The sequence below is a fragment of the Trachypithecus francoisi genome, unplaced genomic scaffold (assembly GCF_009764315.1).
Source record: "Trachypithecus francoisi isolate TF-2019V2 unplaced genomic scaffold, Tfra_2.0 Lachesis_group0, whole genome shotgun sequence".
Classification (NCBI taxonomy): Eukaryota; Metazoa; Chordata; class Mammalia; order Primates; family Cercopithecidae; genus Trachypithecus; species Trachypithecus francoisi.
Window position 1 is genome coordinate 10617171 of NW_022681453.1, and position 21203 is coordinate 10638373.

Consider the following 21203-nt stretch of genomic DNA (forward strand, 5'->3'; position numbering starts at 1 on the left):
GACGCTCCCGGGAGGTGCGAGGGAGATGCCCCGACTTGTTCCGACTCCCTTGCTCCTCGCTGAGGAGGGATGTCAAGACCTGTCTGCAGGCTGAGCGCTGCGGCGCGCGCCACGGGTGCGGGGTGGGGAGGGAGGCGGTGTAGCTGCGTCAGCGCGGGCTCCTAGTCCTGATGTCACTGCTCCTTGTTTTCACCGTCAGCATCGGAGGGTAAACCTGGGCATGGCTAACACTTGGTTTCAGTTCCTAATGCCGCCTGACTCACACTGCGTTTGCTAACTTAACCTCCAAACCCCTGACCGAAGCTTCTTCCACTCGTCTGCAGCGTGAAGTCCTCGGGCACCGAACCGGGCTGGATGTGGGCTGCCCCTGATTCCTTGGGTGAGGTGGGTGGTGCCCACACCCGCGCCTCACCCCATCGTTTAGTGGAGAGAGGAGACTTTCACCTTGACTGTCAGAGTGCTTGGATGTGATGAAGCTTATATAATTCTCCAGAAAAACCTCTCGGAGGCAAACTCGCCTAAGCTGGAGAGAACCCTGCCAACATTCACCCAATATGTAATGTCCGCCAAGCGTTTTAAATGTACTGTCACTCCTCATAATAATAATTATTTACCCATTTTAAAGATGAGGAAACTGAGGCTGTGAGATGATCAGTAATTTGCCTGCAATGCCACAACTAGAAAGTGGTCAACCTAAGATTCCAACCCAGGGATTTGCCTGCAGAGCCTAGTCTCATAACCACTAGACCATACTTAACCTGTCACATGAATGTTCCGGTATGTTATTCTTTCTTGGGTGAATTTAGAGGCAGTGTGTTCAGACTGGCTCTTAAACCCAAGCAAGAGGGACCTCCGCCCACAGCCACCCTCTGGCTTTTCTCTGACAGGGCCCCTCTTCCGGTCAGGTAGATGGCCCAGCTGGAGCCTGACCCTCTTCTAGACTGTATACTCTGGACTGCTCTGCCCAAATGGTGCCAAGTCCACTTTCAGGATCTGGTCGGGACTCTGAACTCACTCCTGTGTCCAAAATAGCTCTACTTTGGGGGTGTGGACAGTACCTGGACCTGTGGGCTAAGGTGTACACTCCCGGTGCTTTGGGCCCCTCGTAGTGCAGGAAGAGGGATCATTTGCGATCAGCTTTATCCTCCATGACACCTTCTAGCCTGGCCCTTAGAGAAGTCCAGGAATTCATAATTCACAACTGGCCATCCAGCTCCGTGTAGGAGGTATTTGTCAAGGTGGGAGGACAGATCATATTTTGTTTAACAGTTTGTTATCTTGATTTATGACTTAAATACTTAGGTTAATGCTATGTGAGCCTCTATTTGTACTCTTAACCACAAATATTAGGTGTGGTTCTGAGTGTGATATAGAAGCAAATGCTTTGTCCTTCTGGGCCTGAAGTCTAATCTTAAGTATTGGATATCAGTTGAGGCCTTAGGCGAGTCACTTAAGTTCTCCTAACCTTAGTTTCCCTTTCTATAAAACGGTGATAATATAATTTGCCTTACCCACCTAGCTACACAAGGAACCTTGGAGAGAATCTGGTCACCAAATCAATCATTTTACAGCAAAGAGAGCAGAGCAGAATTAGGACCCTGCTGTCTTAGCTGCCCTTACCATGTGCCAGGCTGTCTAGAGGCATAATAATTAACAGATAATAGATGGAAACATGTTTCTAAAGGTGCAGCACCCCATACGTGCATCAAATTACTGCTCAGACTCAGAGAGCCTGACAGTCCCTTGAGAAAAGACCATTCCTAAGAATCTAGGTAGCCATGTGGATGGGTATTACTGAACCTTTATGGCCTCCTCAGTACCAGAAAGATGCCACAATTTGAATACTTTTTATTAGGAATTCTTTAATAGCAATTTTTATTATATTCAGATGGTCTTCCACAGAATTATATTGGAGCTCTGGGATTTCAAATGAAGCAATGAAAAGTGTACAATTTTTTTTTTTTTTTTTTTTTTTTAAACAGTGTCTTGCTCTGTCACCCAGGCTGGAGTGCAATGGCATGATCTCAGCTCACCGCAACCTCTGCCTCCCAGGTTCAAGTGATTCTCCAGCCTCAGCCTCCTGAGTAACTGGGATTACAAGTGCCTGCCACCACACCTAGCTAATTTTTGTATTTTTAGTAGAGACAGGGTTTCATCATTTTGGCCAGGCTGGTCTCGAATTCCTGATCTCAGGTGATCCGCCCACCTTGGCCTCCCAAAGTACTGGGATTACAGACGTGAGCCACTGCGCCCAGCCCAGTGTACAAATTTTTAAGGTTGATCATTTCTTCATGTAAAATTTGTTAGGAATATTTTTACCCCCACTCACAGTGTGAAACATTATCTATCCTGTACCATAATTATTACATTTACATAGCTAAGTCTTGTCACCTTAAGCACCACATGAAATGCTTAAGGGCAAGGTCCATGTCTAGTTTATCTTTAGAGCCACCTTTGTCCCTCGTAAGTACTGTAGAAAGCCCTCAAATATTTATTAAATGTGTGAATGGTATTTTATCCTTTTCCAAACTCTATTTGTGTTAGAAGATCATATCGATCCTTGATAAGACATAACATGCTTTTGATCCACAGAAAAATGTATACTAATGTTTCAGCCTCTCTCCCTGAGTCACAAAGATGCTGGAGTGATCAAAGTCTTCATTTACTGGGGTGAAAACACTAAATCAGTGCTATCTTGAGGAAAGATACCAAAGCATCCAATGGATAAACCTTTTGTCTAAAGAAGACAACATTTTCAGATCACGTGGAAAGGCATTTCTGAAAAACAATCTAACCTAAAAGCTATCAGGAAGAGACAGCTTAACCTTGATACTTTGCATAAACAGGGGTCCCATTCCTAACCTTTGCTCACACAGGGACCTGCTTCCAAGATACACAGGTTGGACCTTGAAAGAATTAGATTTTTTAGAACACGAATCTTTTTTTTTTTTGAGACGGAGTCTCGCTCTGTCGCCCAGGCTGGAGTGCAGTGGCCGGATCTCAGCTCACTGCAAGCCCCGCCTCCCAGGTTTACGCCATTCTCCTGCCTCAGCCTCCCAAGTAGCTGGGACTACAGGCGCCCGCCACCTCGCCTGACTAGTTTTTTTTGTTTTTGTTTTTGTTTTTGTTTTTGTTTTTTTTTTTTTTTTTTTTGAGACGGAGTCTAGCTCTGTCGCCCAGGCTGGAGTGCAGTGGCACGATCTCGGCTCACTGCAAGCTCCGCCTCCTGGGTTTACGCCATTCTCCTGCCTCAGCCTCCCGAGTAGCTGGGACTACAGGCGCCCGCCACCTCGCCCGGCTAGTTTTTTTTTGTATTTTTTAGTAGAGACGGGGTTTCACCGTGTAGACCAGGATGGTCTCAATCTCCTGACCTCGTGATCCACCCGTCTCGGCCTCCCAAAGTGCTGGGATTACAGGCTTGAGCCACCGCGCCTGGCCAGAACACGAATCTTTTAATTCCTCAAGAAAATAAGTACCCACTTGTTCTTTTCATTTGTACTAGGTAAGTGGAGGTTTATTTCATGATGTTCATAGTTTTAGTGTCACCTATAGGTAAACAAAAATTATAAACAAATTCTGATTTTGAAAGCACCAAAGGTAAGTTGATAGTGACCATGTATCATTATTTGAAAGTGGAAGTAGGCCGGGCGCGATAGCTCACACCTGTAATTCCAGCACTTTGAGAGCCTGAGGCAGGCAGATCACGAGGTCAGGAGTTTGAGTCCAGCCTGGCCAAAATGGCAAAACCCCATCTCTACTAAAAATACGAAAATTGACTGGGTGTGGTGGCACACACTTGTGGTCCCAGCTACTTGGGGGACTGAGGCAGGAGAATCACTCGAACCTGGGAGGTGGAGGTTGCAGTGAGCATAGATTGTGCCACTGCACTCCAGCCTGAGTGACAGACTGAGACTCCATCTCAAAAAAATACATAAAAGTGGAGGTATAAATGTGAGATTAACTGTGCCTTACTGTGTTCTCAATAAATGTTAAGTAACTGAATATATTATAACTGGACTCCGTATCCACTAGTAGACTTAAGATATTTTACTTTATCAATGGTCCTTTTTTAATAATCTTCAGTAATGTCTCTAAAAATATTTTGTAAGTCAACCAAACCATCACTATCATTTCATACTATTCAGATTACACTTTGGGTAGACAACATATTACACATTATTTCACACTACTACATACTATTCATGTTATACTTTGGGAAGCCATTTTGTAAGAACAATTACTTGTAATGAGATTTTATATCTTTATATTTTAACAGTGTCCTAAAATCCTAGCATGATAACTAGGAGAGAAAAAGATCTGCCTAGTTTTCTAATTTCAGTGTCTGCCTATATATCTTATGCTCTGATTCTTTTTTCCTGTTTTAATTATCCTTCAAAGGAAAGTGTATAGAAGAGTCTTAAATTTTAAATTAACCTCTTAAAATCAAGTTTTCTATAAACTTTTTTTACAGGCAAAAGCAAATAGGAGAATCAAAATAGCTATGTCTCAAAGCTGTTATTTAACAGTTTAATATTAAATAATGATCTCAACATATAAATTAATATACTGTGTTATTTTTGATAAGGAAAACCACTCATGTCTCCATAGACCGTGCTTTCTAGGCCTTTGTGGACTAGAGTTTCACACAGCCCTAGGCGAATAACACACGCTATTCAGTATGTTTGAGTTCTGTCATAAACTCTTAGCAATGATTTTGCATATTTTCTTTTTTTTTCCTAGACCAAGTCTTGCTCTGTCGCCCAGGCTTGTGTGCAGTGGCGTGATCTCAGCTCACTGCAACCTCTACCTCTAGGTTTAAGCGATTCTCCTGCCTCAGCCTCCCGAGTAGCTGGGATTACAGGCATGCACAACCACGCTAGGCTTTTTGTTTTTTGTTTTTTGTTTTTAGTTGAGACAGGGTTTCACCATGTTGGCCAGAAGGTCTCAAACTCCTAACCTTGTGATCCGCCCGCCTTGGCGTCCCAAAGTGCTGGGATTACAAGTGTGAGCCACCGCACCCAGCCTCATATTTTCATTTTTTTACCTGACTGTAGAAAAAGAAAAAGTGCCTCTTTTCCAAGATAAGCGTGGTGACCTTTTCCATCAGACCTCAGATTTGCCTGAGACCCTCATCTGTAGAGAAAAGAACAGAACTTGCTTGTAGCATGACTTTCATGTGATGAATGTACTCTCAAGGGAAATTTTAGAGAGCTTTCATTAATCCTGTTTTTCTTAGTTGAAAGCTCAATTTCAAATCCCAGTCTGTTTAAGATTTGTCTCTTCACAACCTTCTGTTGCAGAAAACCAAATACAACAAGAATGAGAGAAATTGCAGTTCTATTAAAAAGAATTTTTCTGCCAGGCGTGGTGGCTCACGCCTGTAATCCCAGCACTTTGGGAGGCTGAGGTGGGTGGATCATGAGCTCAAGAGATCGAGACCATCCTGGCCAACATGGTGAAACCCCGTTTCTACTAAAATTACAAAAAATTAGCAGGCATGGTGGCAGGTTCCTGTAGTCCCACCTACTCAGGAGGCTGAGGCAGGAGAATCACTTGGACATGGGAGGCGGAGGTTGCAGTGAGCCGAGATTGTGCTACTGCACTCCAGCCTGGTGACACAGTGAGACTCCGTCTTAAAAAAAAAAAATTTTCCTCTCACTTTCTTCTCACCACCACTAGATTAAAGGAGCCCCCTTTTCTCCTGCAGGGACAACAATCCACCACTTGCCATGAGGTATGATCGAAGCCTATCACCCCTTCTGCAGCAGTGGCTCCAGTAAGTCTTTCAAACTTTGCGGTTTTGATGGCGACAATGAGACATCAATTCCCCCAACTTCCTTTGGGGCAAAGGAAGTTTTCTTTATAAGTTTTCCTTCAAAAGCCAGCCACAGGGTCTGGTTTAAGGAATCTGCCTAATGGGAGTTCTGTTTTACTGGCCACTAGTTACATAATCTAGCAATCAGAGGATAAAGGAAAAGACTGTGTGTGTGGTGTCTTAAGAAGATAATACATGCCGGGTGTGGTTGCTCATGACTGTAATCCTAGCACTTTGGGAGGCCGAGGCGGGCAGATCACTTGAGGCCAGGAGTTTGAGACTAGCCTGGCCAACATGGTGAAACCCCTAACAATAAAAAATAAAAAATAAAAAAATTAGCTGTGTGATAGTGGTGCACACCTGTGGTCCCAGCTACTTGGGAGGCTGAGGCAGGAGAACTGCTTGAACCCAGGAGGCGAAGGTTGCAGTGAGCCAAGACCACACCATTGCACTCCAGCCTGTGTACAGAGCAAGGCTCTGACTCAAAAAATAAAAATAAAAAAAAAGGGGCCGGGCGCGGTGGCTCAAGCCTGTAATCCCAGCACTTTGGGAGGCCGAGACGGGCGGATCACAAGGTCAGGAGATCGAGACCATCTTGGCTAACACGGTGAAACCCCGTCTCTACTAAAAAATACAAAAAACTAGCCAGGCGAGGTGGCGGGCGCCTGTAGTCCCAGCTACTCAGGAGGCTGAGGCAGGAGAATGGCGTGAACCCCAGAGGCGGAGCTTGCAGTGAGCTGAGATCTGACCACTGCGCTCCAGCCTGGGCGACAGAGCCAGACTCCGTCTCAAAAAAATAATAATAAAATAAAAAAAAGAATAAGACAATAACAAGTAATACTGCAGTATTCAGGCTATTTAAATAATTTTGTGATTGTTATATTCAGTTCTGTCATAGAAGTTTGTAAATCTTTTGAAGTTTTCTCTAAATCTATTTTAAAACACATGTAAAATGGAAATTACTGCTCTATTATTCAACTATTATAATATGAACATATTACCACAAAATATAAAAATAAAATTCTTTCTGTCAAGGAATTTAAATTTTAAAAATATCTATTGCCTCATAGACTATAATGTGGAATTAACAAGACATGATCCTGGAAAATTGAACAAATATTTCTGTATTTCACATAAGCTAAATATCCTAAATAATCAGTTCAGACATTTTTGTGTAAAGGGCCAGATAGTAAATACTGCAGATTTTGCAGGTCATACCATCTCTGTTGCACCTATACATTTCTGTTGCACCTTATAGCATGAGAACAGCTATAGAAAATATGTAAATAGATGTGTTCCAGTAATACTTTATGAAAATAGGTGGTGGACTGCATTTGGCCCATGGATCCATAGTTTGCCAATTTCTAAACCATGTATTGAGGGGAAAAAAATCTTTATTTGTTTCTGGAGTTTCTTTTAGTCAAAATAAACTACTAATCTGTCATTAGATAGAATCATAACTCTTGGCCATAAGTTATAGTAAAATGAACACTCACATAGTGAGTATATTTCAACCAATATGACTGTAATTCTGTATGGTTGCTATTTTTACATAAATCATGTAAAATTTCTTCTCAACAGTTAAGTTTTGCTTTGTCACCAAGACTGCAGTGCAGTAGCACAATCTCCACTCATTGCAGCCTCTGCCTCCTGGATTCAAGTGATTCTCCTGCCTCAGCCTCCCCAGTAGCCGGGACTACAGGTGTGCGCCACCACACCCAGCTAATTTTTGTATTTTTAGTAGAGACAGGGTCTCACTGTGTTGGCCAAAGTGGTCTCAAATTCCTGGCCTCAAGTGATCCACCTGCCTCAACCTTCCAAAGTGCTGAGATTACAGGTGTGAACCACTGTGCCTGGCCGATATCTGCCATTTTTTATTGTACTTCTAACATCTTTTTCTTATCGATTTGTAATTGTTGATTATGGATTATGGTTATATATAGGGGAAAACTAGTCCCATGTCAATCATATACCTCACAAATAACTTTATAAGTTTGTTATTAGACTTTTGTTTATGCTTTTTTATTTAGTTTCTTTTTAATTTCTATTTTAAATATATTAATCTCTTCCTTTATGAGTTTCCTTTGTGAATTTCTTGCTACAGATTGGAAGACATCTCACATTCCAAGACATTTTATACAATTAACGTTTTCTTCTAGCATTGTTAGGGTTTTATTTTTTAATGGTTAAATTTTGGTTTGTTTTTCCACTGAAAGGAGAGCATCAGTAAAGATGGCAAGATTGAAATCCAAGCAATAGGATGTCCACTGAATAGAAATTTCTGAGGAAAGTGCAAGGGCGGGTGTGAGAACTCTGGTGGCAAGAATGAGGAAGTATCCCCCTTCTCAAACAGGAAAGAAGAGCCAAGAGACCTGAAAAGGAACTGGAGCCAAGAAGGTGAAAAGGTGAGAATTCACACTGCAAATAACCTTCTCTCTGTAAATAAAAATGGTAAGGCACCTGCTGAGAGATGGGAGACCATGTGTGAGTTTGGAAATCTGAGTAATAATGAAGCTGTTTCTAACAGTGACTGCAGTGCAGCACAAAGTTGTCAGGCTGTTAAATTTGGGTTACAGAAATTTGTGAAGATGCCAATTCAGGTTTTTTTGTTTTTATTAAGAAGGATACTAGCAATTCTTAAATCTGTCAGATCAGATTATCTTAAAATTTCTGAAGGCTTTTTTCAACACAAACAAATAAGTGTTTATAAAATGAACTATATATTTCCCATAGGCTCATACCTTTAGTGAAAATATGCACATCAACTTATGACTTATGTAATTAAAAATTCAATTACTAATGGGAAATTGGATGAACTCAGTAAAACTGTCTTACCTATGTCTCTTGAGTTTCTCTTTCTATTACATACTAAATTACAATAAAACCTTGACTACCTAAGCTCTCAGGTATTCAGTTCTTTTCTTTTTTTTTTTGAGTAGTTGAGTATTTGTTTAGAAAACGTTGCTGTTGTCTGAGTTGTTCTGTCACAATAAGAAAAATATTTAGGCCGGGCGCGGTGGCTCACGCCTGTAATCCCAACACTTTGGGAGGCCGAGGTGGGTGGATCACCTGAGGTCAGGAGTTTGAGACCAGCCTAGCCAACCTGGTAAAACCTCATCTTTACTAAAAATACAAAAATTTGCCAGACACGGTGGTTGGCACTGGTAATCCCAGATACTTGGGAGGCTGAGGCAGGAGAATTACTTGAACCCGGGAGGCGGATGTTGCAGTGAGCTGAGATCGTGCTATTATTTCACTCCAGCCTGGGTGACGAGAGCGAGACTGTCTCAAAGAGAAAAAAAAAAAAAAGAAAAATATTTATATTCTCTTCATTAGATAACTAGTATTTATTTACTGTAATAAATTTGGAAAGTATAGAAAAGCAAAACAAACAAACAAACAAACAAAATAAACATAACAAATTACCCAAAAACAGAAAATTAACATTCTGTTTAACAGTCTTCTTGTCTTTTTATCATATAATTATTTTATATATTCCATAGGTCTAGTTTTCTTGTGCCTGTTTTAACTTGCAACTCAATTTAGGCCTCAGGTATTCTATAAACTACTGGTCAGGAAATAAGTCAAGAGTGATATCTTAACATTTTTTCTCTCTTATTTAATAGTTTGGGGTAATATAATATTTATATTTTTTATGCTAAAGTTGTTGCAATGCTACTGAGGTCAAAAGTTGCCCAGGCAGTTGCTTTCTTGACAAAGCCCCTTAGGGCAGCCTGGTTGGAGTTGTTTGCCTGTTTGTCCTGCAGGTGGGATAAAGCATGTTCAGGTTCATGAACTCTGGGGCAGCAGAATATGGTTGCCCATCTGCACAATTAACCAGTGAACCGAGGGCATCAGCTGCATTCTCCCAAATGGTTTTGTCACTCTCCAGAAAATTATCTTCCTCTTTGTTGCAAACAGTGCCCTTTGATGTGTCAGCACCATTCAAAGCACCAGCAGTGACTTCTGCATCACTAACACATTTCTGCTTTCTTTGTCAGTTTGCACCCAGGCTTCTATCTCTTTTGCTCAAAGTTTTTCCTGAGGCTTAAAAGAAATCTGCCCCTTACTCTTTCCAAAGTATGTCTTAGCATACTTTCCAAAGTATGTCCCAATAAGCATTCGGAAATGACTTATTCTTTCAAGGCTACAAAATCTCTACCAGAAAATTTTTTTAAAAGGTACTTTTGGCCGGACACGGTGGCTCAAGCCTGTAATCCTGGCACTTTGGGAGGCCGAGATGGGCGGATCACGAGGTCGGGAGATTGAGACCATCCTGGCTAACATGGTGAAACCCCATCTCTACTAAAAAATACAAAAATCTAGCCCAGCGCGGTGGCGGGCGCCTGAAGTCCCAGCTACTCAGGAGGCTGAGGCAGGATAATGGCATAAACCCGGGAGGTGGAGCTTGCAGTGAGCTGAGATCCGGCCACTGCACTCCAGCCTGGGCGACAGAGCGAGACTCCGTCTCAAAAAAAAAAAAGAAAAAAAAAAAGGTACTTTTGCTGACATGATTTCAGGCCATTTTCTGTACATTGTTCATGTTTGATTTGACTAGAATACCAGGCATAAGCAATATTTAAAACTGCACATTCATTATAATAATGGGGTGAGAACTCCTAAATATTACATGCCTGATAAACCTATTTCTTCATTAAACTTCATATGCAGTACAATTTTCTATGTGGAATAAAACTTTTTTTTTTTTTTTTTTGAGACGGAGTCTCACTCTGTGGCACAGGCTGGAGTGCAGTGGCATGGTCTCGGCTCACTGCAAGCTTCGCCTCCTGGCTTCACACCATTCTCCTGCCTCTGCCTCCCGAGTAGCTGGGACTACAGGTGCCCACCACCACGCCCAGCTAATTCTTTGTATTTTTAGTAGAGATGGGGTTTCACTGTGTTAGCCAGGATGATCTTGATCTCCTGACCTCGAGATCTGCCCACCTCGGCTTCCCAAAGTGCCGGGATTACAGGCGTGAGCAAAACTTTTTTTTATAGGCTAACCCAGGGAGTTAATATTTGGTGGCTAGGAGATAGAAATAATGTGCACTGATACCACAATATTTCCTCTGAGTGAGCTGAATAATTGTGTGAAAACAGGATATATTGTTATCCTCAGAGAAGCTTCTGGTTCTGAAAAGATCCTTCATCAAATATAAATAAAAATGGTTCAAGGAGGTTGGATAAGAAAAGAGAAAACATCTTTGACTTTCCAAGCATTATTTATACTTTGTGTACTACACTACACTCTAGCACACTCTAAGAGCATACAATTTCCTAAATATTAAACTGCCAGCATATTCTGATTCTGCTTAATTCAAGTAAACTTTTTTTTTTTTTTGAGATGGAGTCTTGTCATGTTGCCCATGCTAGTCTCAAACTCCTGGCTTTGGCAATCCTTCTGCTTTGGCCTCCCAAAGTGCTGGGATTACAGGCATGAGCTACCATGCCTAGCCCAAATAAAATTTTATTGAATGTATAAAGCTATAAATTACATTAGACTGGCTGGGCGTGGTGGCTCATGCCTGTAATCCCAATGCTTTGGGAGTCCAAGGTGGGCGGATCATTTGAGGTCAAGAGTTCAAGACCAGGTCATAAGTTTGAGACCAGCCTGGCCAACATGGTGAAACCCTGTGTCTACCAAAACTACAAAAAAAATGAGCGGGGTATGATAGCGTGCGCCAGCAGCTACTTAAGAGCTACTTAGGAAACTGAGGCATGAGAATCACTTGAACCCAGGAGGCAGAGGTTGCAGTGAGCCAAGATCACACCATTGTACTCCAGCATGGGTGACAGAGTGAGACCCTGCCTCAAAAAAAAAAAAAAAAAAATTACATTAGACCAACTTTATATGACTTTCGTGTATCAAGTTTGAGCCTAAGTTTATTTCATTCTAGGATGCAGGCAAGCCAGGGAAGGAAGGTCTTGGACAAGTAAATCAAACCAGGAAATAGACCATTCTGTAAAAGTTCAAGTTACCACTGGGGAGGTGTGAGAAGAAATGGTTGAGGCTCATAAATGTGATTCAAGGACAACGGAAATCATAAAAGAGAAAGGGAGATGTCTGTCTAAAATAGAGTTTACATCTTAGATTATCCTTTGGAATTTCCCCAATAAGTCTACATGGGGGAAAGAGACTGTAATAGAATAGCAAGACATTTTAACCATTGAAATTGCAAGATACCAGCAGCGTTGGGGCCCATAACTTCTGCAACATGCCATGCCATGGTCTGCAGCTTTGATGGCTACAGCAGTCACAGGGGGTCTGTGATAAACCTCTAGGGCAGCAAACAGTCACACTGGGCATTGGCGGCTGCAGCAAAGACCTCAGTATAATGAGTAAAGAAAAGCAATGGTCCAATACATAGAACAGCCACTGGTCAGGGAAAGGGCAAGAGAGACCACCATAATGGTGCTATTCGTGAGGAATTAAGGAGGCCTGGACTTCCTGTGCTGTTAGAGACTAAGGCAAAATAATAAAAATAAGATACATCATTGTTGTTTTCTTACCCTTCAGCTAGAATAATGCAGGAAATTAGGTGATATGGGAAATTGTTTAGAAAGAAGTTTTCTACAAGCCAAAAAAGTTTTCTAACACCCCTCTCCCACTTCATCCTTACAGAATTTGCTGGGTTTATTTTATTTATTTATTTATTTTTTTTTTTGTATTTTTTTTTTTTGAGACGGAGTCTCGCTCTACCGCCCAGGCAAGAGTGCAGTGGCCAGATCTCAGCTCACTGCAAGCTCCGCCTCCCGGGTTTACGACATTCTCCTGCCTCAGCCTCCCGAGTAGCTGGGACTACAGGCGCCTGCCACCTCGCTCGGCTAGTTTTTTGTATTTTGTAGTAGAGACGGGGTTTCACGGTATTAGCCAGGATGGTCTCGATCTCCTGACCTCGTGATCCACCCGTCTCGGCCTCCCAAAGTGCTGGGATTACAGGCTTGAGCTACCGCGCCCGGCCATGCTGGGTTTATTTTTAATGTCTTCTAAAGTTACCTCACACTGAAGGAATTAGAAATACTTATGGCTGCACTTACCAGGAAACCCAACTGATATGGTTTGGCTGTGTCCCCACCCAAGTCTGATCTTGAATTGTAGCTCCCATAATTCCCACAGGTTGTGGGAGGGACTCCGTGGGAGATCATTGAATCATGGGGGCAGTTTCCCCCATACTGTTCTCGTGGTCGTGAATACATCTCATGAGAGCTGATGGTTTTATGAGGGGTTTCCCCTTTTGCTTGGCTCTCATTCTATCTTGTCTGCCACCATGTAAGACATGCCTTTCGCCTTCTGCAATGATTGTGAGACCTTCCCAGCCATGTGGAACTGTGAGTCCAGTAAACCTCTTTTTCTTTATAAATTACCCAATCTCATGTGTGTCTTTATCAGCAGCATGAAAACAGACTAATACACCAACTAAGGGTGGTGGGACTAAACAAATATTTATTTATCACATAACAAGATGTCTGAAAGAGGACTTCTGTACTAATTGGCCTTGGTCCAATTGTTCAGTGAAGAGAATTGCTGTCCCAGAAGCAAAGTCTGTTTTTGTGGCAGGAAAAAGATGGCCTGGGAAGGTGCAATGAAGAATGCACAAGCACAAATTTCAGGAGACTTTCAGTTACATTTCCTTGACTGGTACTGCATTGAATGCCCTTCTATCTGTAAGGGAGGGTACAAAAATTAATATTTAATGTTTCCACCTTCAATAGTGGAGGGAGACAAAGGAGAAATAAATGGAGAATGGTGTTGGGTAAGCCAGCCTAGAGTGTCTACCCTAAATACAAAACCACTCTTCAGAAACTCAGTATTTTTCTCTCTATTGAATTTGCACATTATTTCTTCATGCCCATGCAATAAATACTGGGCAAGAGGTACAATCATTTATCTTTTCATTAAAAAATACATTTAGAAGGATTTATTTGTTTTCCAGTTTGGTTGTATAGTTTTTACCAACTCAACTTTTAAAGAATATTTTATGCTCTTTGAAACAGGGCCTCCATCTGTCAGCCAGGCTAGAGTGCAGTGGCATGATCACGACTCACTGCAGCCTCAACCCCCCAGGCCCAAATGATCCTCCCACCTTAGCCTCCTTGGCAGCTGAGACTACAGGCATGCACCACCATGCCCACTAATTTTATTTTTATTTTTTTGAGACGGAGTCTCGCTCTGTCGCCCAGGCAGGAGTGCAGTGGTGCAATCTCGGCTCACTGCAACCTCTGCCTCCCGGATTCACACCATTCTCCTGCCTCAGCCTCCCGAGTAGCTGGGACTACAGGCACCTGCCACCATGGCTGGCTAATTTTTTGTATTTTTAGTAGAGATGGAGTTTCACCGTGTTAGCCAGGATGGTCTCGGTCTCCTAACCTCGTGATCCACCCACCTCGGCCTCCCAAAGTGCTGGGATTACAAGCGTGAGTCACCGCACCTGGCAAATTTTTTTATTTGTTGTAGAGACAAGTTCTTTTTGTCTAGGCTGGTGTTGCACTCCTGAACTCAAGCCATCCTCCCACTTCGGCATCCCAAAATGCTGGGATTATAGGAGTGAGCCACCATACCCAGCTGTCAACTTTCACTTACACAGAAATCTGCCAAAAACATAACTTTTTCTTTTTTACATTTTTTGAGTCCTGACATACAATTCATAGTAAAAGAAGCACTAGATTTTTAGTCTAACAGACCTACTTTTAAAATTTGCTTTCTATTTTTAGTAGACACGGGGTTTCACCATGCTGGCCAGGCTGGTCTCGGAGCTCTTGACCTCGTGATCCGCCCACCTCAGCCTCCCAAAGTGCTGGAATTGTACTTAGCTGGGCGTGGTGGTGGGCGCCTGTAATCCCAGTTACTGGGGAGGCTGAGGCAGGGGAATCACTTGAACCCAGGAGGCGGAGGTTGCAGTGAGCCGAGATCACGCCACTGTACTCCAGCCTGAGCGACAGAGTGAGGCTCTGTCTCAAAAAATAAAAATAAAAATAAAGAATTTGACTTTCCAGATGTAAAATTTTGGACAACTTAATTTCTATGGTAGCTAGTCTTCAAGATGGCCCCTACCAATTTCATCACCTGCTGGCATTCATGCCCTTGAAAACCTTTACCCATGGTGTATAAGGTTGGTCTGTATGATCAATGGGTCATGACATAAGTGATGGTATGCCACTTTTAGGATTAGACTACAAAAGACAGTAGCTTTTGTCCTGGGCTCTGTCTCTCTTGCATTTCTCACTCTGGGGGAATCCAGCTTCCATTTCTTCCAGATATCCAGGCAACCCTGTAGAAAGGGCCATGTGACAAAGAACTTGGACAAATATTGTTCATGTTCATTTTCACAGGTGTACTTTACTCTTTTTAAAACTCCTTTTTTGTTGTTTAAGATTAGCACAATTTAAAAACTGTCTTTGCCTTTTGCTTTTTGCTGGAACTAGTGTAGTGTATATGTCATTGTACACAGCTGGCTCTGTGACAGTGCCTTGGCACCCTACTACAGTGAGGATGGTTTGTTATTTAAGGTCACTTGTATTTGATAATGAATGTCTTTCCCAGAATGTTGAATGGTTGGTCTGATGTGTCTTTAGTGGGCGACTCACTAAATAAAATATTGACCTATTGATGTAAATGGGCCCTGTCTGCCACCAGAAGGCCTCAGGTGATTTTAATATGTCCCACGAGGGGCATGCATCTCCATTACTGAATCACTGATATGGAGAGGATGTGGTCAAGATGATTGCCTGTCACACACTCTGCAGAGTTTTCCAGTTTTATTTTGCTTGGTCTGTAGCCCTTTGCCCCTTTCCATTGCCCCATCCATTTCCATTCACAGACTCCATGACTGCAACTGCTGCCAACTTCGCTATGCAACCTCAGATCATCTCTACTATTTTTCTTTATACTTTTTAAAAACTACTTTCTTATTTCTTATCTTATGCTACTTCTATGCCTCAATGCTTTCATGCCAGAAAAGAAGTGTGCATATGTAAGCATATATATACACACATATATGTGTGTGTAAATGCATATATACACACATATACACAAACACATTTATGTGTGTGTATTCTTTCTAATTATACATTCAATTAGAACACTCCTTTTTTCCTTGGTCAACGTAGCATGCTGGGAATAATTTTCAGTTCATTGAACTGACTTCACTATCATTTGTTGCTGGATGCTCAGGGCCTACTTCTTTGCCCCAAGGCAGGGCTTTTGCATTGTTGTTGCTGTTGATTTAGATTTTTAAGTTTGTTTTGCATCTGCAGTAGTTTTAAAAGTCTGAGGGCTCTGGCATACTGATTTCTAGAGAGAAGAGATGTCCTGCGCTATTATTTATGGGTCCCAGGCTCTCACCATTGTTATTGCCAATTAGCCCCACCTCCTAACTGGTCTCTTTGCCTCCAGTCTTGCTCTCCCCCATATACCAGTCAATACTGTGTAATTCTGGTAGATATAGCTCATTGAAAACATAACTGGGAAAATGAATGAATCATAATATGGATGACTCTTAAAGACATAATGTTGAGTGAAAAAAGCCAGACACAACAGAAGACATCCTGTGTGATTCTGTTTATAACATTCATAAAAGGCAAAATTAAACTATTTTGTTGAGACATGTAGAGAGTAAACTGTTACGGAAATCAAAAAATAATGATTAGCACTATAGGAGGAACTTTGCATTTGGGTATGTTGCAGAGTGAGGGTTGGAGACAGGAAAGGCTACATAATTGGTGGGGTCCAATGCCAAATAAAAATGTAGGATCCCCTATTCAAAAATTATTATGAATTTTAAGATGGCAATAGCAGAACATTAAACCAAGCAGAGGACCCTTCTCAGTACCAGGCTCTGTGCAATTGCTTAAGTTGCAGACACCCATGAAGGCAGCCCTAATTTGCCAGTTAGGCAGCCTAACTGGCTTCTGGGGTTTTATTAATGCTTTTCTTTTCTTTTAACTTGGGAGGAAGGGAGTCATACATATTTTTGTTTCAGAAAAATACTGAAGTTGAACATTTACAATATAAGTACTTTTCTATAAGTTTATGTATTTTACAATTTTAATGTGAAAAACAAAAGCAATCAGAACTGACCAGACCACTTCCTGCTCAAAAACATATAAAATGTTTTCCCATGTATTAAAATGCTTCCCTTTGCATTTTCATTTGTTGCAGGCTCAGCTCAAATGCCAGCTCATCTATGAAACATCCTAGATTTCTTCTGTTAGAATTAACCATTTCCTTCCTCTCCTCCCTTAGCACTTTCTCTATTATAGCTTTTAATTTCCCTGCTTCAAATCAGAGTTCTTTGAAATTGTTTTTTCTGATGAACATGAAATCTTGGAGGAATATTTCAGTCTTATTTCATATTTAGGACCCTATTGGGCATAAAATAAGTGATTATTGAATTTAATTGAAGTTATTTCCAAAGATTATCATAACCCATTATAAAACCTAAAATGCTCAAAAACCTACACATTGGAAGTCCTTAAACTATTCAATGATGCAAGGTAACAAAGGTAAAAGTTCCTATGCAAACTAAGGTATGTTTGTTCACCTGGTAAAAATTTGAAATAGACATGATATCATTCAACATTTTTCTGTGATATCTTTCCACATTTTTCTGTTTCACATCTGAGATGAATCTCATAGTCATGTTTTTAAGACTTTTAACAACGTAAATGTAATATACTAGGAGGCACTTGTTGTGTAATAGACACCCTAGATACCATTTTCACCAGGAACACATTTTAAAACACTATTATCCACTATTTTCTTTGAATTTTTTTTCTGGCATGTTTTAACTCTCACTAACACTTTGGGGTTTTTTTTTGATAAACATGTGACTTGGACATTTTCTTACAACACACAGATGGGTGTGTTCTGTGGGTATTATTTCTCAAATGAAGAAAATGTTCCTCTTTACCAGCATCTGGGTAAGATTTGGATTTCTGTCACAGATTCAAAATATAGACAGAAGTATCATCTCTCTCCTACATAAGGTGACTCTGCAAGTAATCTTTTTCTATTTCTTTTTTTTTTTCTTATGCCAAGCTTTGAAATCATAAATGATGTATGGGTTCAGAAAAGCCACTATATTATTAGTATTAGTATTTGGACATATCTATTCATCATTCACTTTTATGGATATCTCCAATCGTACTGCCCAGAGAGCCAGTTTACAAGTCTGTGGTAGCATAAACGCCTTTCATATGTAAGTAAAACACTGATGAATAGACTGAAAATAATTTTTTTTAAATAGTGATGAGGTCTCACTATGTTGCCCAGGCTGGTCTCAAACTCCTGAGTTCAAGAGATCTGCCTACCTTGGCCTCCCAAAGTGCTGGGATTATAAGCAAGCATGCCCCATAACTCTCAGCCTGATGAATAGACTTTTAAATGTTTACAGAAATAAGAATATTTTATTCATCTGTACATGTAACTTAACTGTACAAATCCTGCCCAAATGAATTATGACATTTGGCTGGCAAGCATATGATTACGTACTCAATGGAATAGACATACAGTAAAATAATTCAAGGAAATATGTCTGCCATTTCTACAAGATAATTTATCTTAATTGACACAAAGATTTTAAATGATTCTTCTCTTACTCTGCTAAGTAATCATATGCAAGGTGGAAAAAATCAACCTTTTATTCTTTACTGGAGACAATGAAATTATAAAATTTCATTGAAGGATTATTTATGCCCTATGACATCCCTTTCTGCAACACTTATCACCTAATGACCAGGGATCAATACCCACAAATACGGTAAGACCTATTTTTAAAGGTTTTCAGCTTAACTGTTTTATCTCTTAATAAATTTTTATATAGAACATGTGGTTTCTAGGAGCTCCAACTGCTTTCAGGTCTTTGCATTTGTTGTTTTCTCAGCCTGGGGTACTCTCTTTTCAGCTCTTCCCATAACTGGTTTCCTCTCATACACTAAGATGTTACCTCTTCAGAGAGGCCATAGCAACCTCTATCTATGTCAACAGCATTCCCTTCTCCCTGAACCATGTAGCCAGGAGTTAATATAGAGGGCATGTCTGCAGGCCAAATCTGATCCTCTCTCTGTTTTTATACAGCTCATGAGTTAGGAATGGTTTTAACCTTTTGTTAAAGAAGTGGTTAAAATAAATAATATTTAATGATGTGAAAATTGTAAGAAATTGAAATTTTAGTGTCAATAAATAAACTTTTATAGAACACAGCCCTGCCTATTCATGTATATTGGCTCCATGGCTGACTTTAGGCTTCTTCAGTATAGTGGAGTAGGGTCAACAAAGATAGAACAGCCCACATACAGTCCACATGGCCCTTCCCAGGAAACATTTATCACCCCCTGCTATAGCCTATTTCACACAATATATCTTGTTTCACTGCATTTATCAAATCTGTAATTATGTTTCTTTTTTGTTTGTCTGAGACAGAGTCTTACTCTGTCACCCAGGCTAGGGTGCAGTGGCACAATGTCGGCTCACTGCAACTTCTGGCTCCCAGGCTCAAGCAAATTCCATGCCTCAGTAGCCAGCACTACAGGCACATGCCACCGTGCCTGGCTAATTTTTGTATTTTTAGTAGAGATGGGTTTTTGCCATGTTGACCAAGCTGGTCTTGAACTTCTAACATCAGGTGATTCACCCAAAGTGCTGGAATTACAGGCATGAGCCACCATGCCTGACCTGTAATTATAATTTTTAATTATTAATTTGCTTGCTCTCCTATATGCCTAATGAGGACAGGGACATTGTCTATATCCCCAGCATCCAGATCAGTAAATACCTGCATGTACTAAGAGGAGCTTATAAAATATTTATTGAATGACTATAAAAAATAATTGGACAACAGCCAGTGGGATGAAGCCCCTTCCCTTGTTTCTATATCCCTCTTTATAGGTGAGGCAGAATGAGGGAAACTCATTTCTTATTATAATTGATGGCAACAATTCACAAGATTATAAACTACACACAGAAGGCATTTTCACAAAATAGGATCATCATTACTTAAGGACATTACTTTTTGTTTGAGCTCTCTAATTTTTGGATGGCTCTATGTAGCTTTCAAAACATGATGATGCCAGGCGCATACAGAAGTTGGGTGATTCCACTGTAGTTTTACTTCTGAATCAGATGCAAGCTCCCAGGGAAGAGTGGATCTCTGCAAGTTCCATCCCCACAAAAGTTCTTTCCCCTCTAATGATGCTTTTCATTGATTATATTCTCTGCTCACTTGGAGGCTTGACTCCACACTGTCTTTATTATTGAGAGTTCATCTGTCTCCCAGCAATGCCAGTGGTCTTGAGTTCTTACCCATTAGCAATTGAACCCTAGGAATTATCTATAGTAAACAGTACATATATGCATCTTCTAGGCCAGATTAAGATTCAGGAGAATTCCTACGTAGATCTAAGTTTCCAAAGTCCATTTTCTTTCCATTTCAAATGGAAGTAAGCTGTCACTCTTGGTAATGAGAATGTGCTCAGGTACCCTTCAGTGCTCTACACTCACAGTACACACTGACTTGTCCTGTTTTAAGCTACAATGTTCCAGAGAGGAGTGACCCTGATGTCAAGGGAAATTACCATTCCAGAATTACAGCACAGCGTTTCACTATTACAGCTAAGAGTCACCATTTTGCAAGGCAATTCCATGAAGAGAAAAATTATGTTATCATTCAAATAATGAGATAAATGTAGAGTTTACCCTGCTTTGGTGAGACATGGCTAATAGGTTGAGGTCTTTGGTCTGGAGCTGAGTTGGGGAGCAGGTCATGCTAAGAAAAAAAGAAAAGAGAGAGAGAGAGTGAGAGAATCAAACAAACCTGAGTGATTTATTCATTAAAACATGTGGAATAGGCGGGGTGCAGTGACTCATGCCTGTAATCCCAACACTTTGGGAGGCCGAGGCAGGTGGATCACCTGAGGTCAGGAGTTCGAGACCAGCCTGACAAATATGCTGAAACCCCATCTCTGCTAAAAATATAAAAATTAGCTGGGCATGGTGGTGGTGAGCGCCTGTAATTCCAGCTACTCGGGAGGCTGAGGCAGGAGAATTGCTTGAACCCGGGAGGTGGAGGTTGCAGTGAGCCAACATTGTACCACTGCACTCCAGCCTGGGTGACAGAGCAAGCCACTGACTCAAAAAATAATAATAATAAATGTGTAATATTAGTGACCTACCTAGTGCTGTTATGTGACTTACTGCCCATGGTTTAATAAATGCCCTGTGGCTTCTATTGATCTTTGCTGCATGTTCCTAAAACCATATTTGTTTTATCTGTGCATAGCAGCGTCTGAATACAAAGGGCACGTCTGTCTCCAATGTTCAATGGAGAAGGGAGGTTCACCAATAGTCTCTCCAAAAAGGTTATAAATTGTAATCGTATTTAGGGCCTCTAAA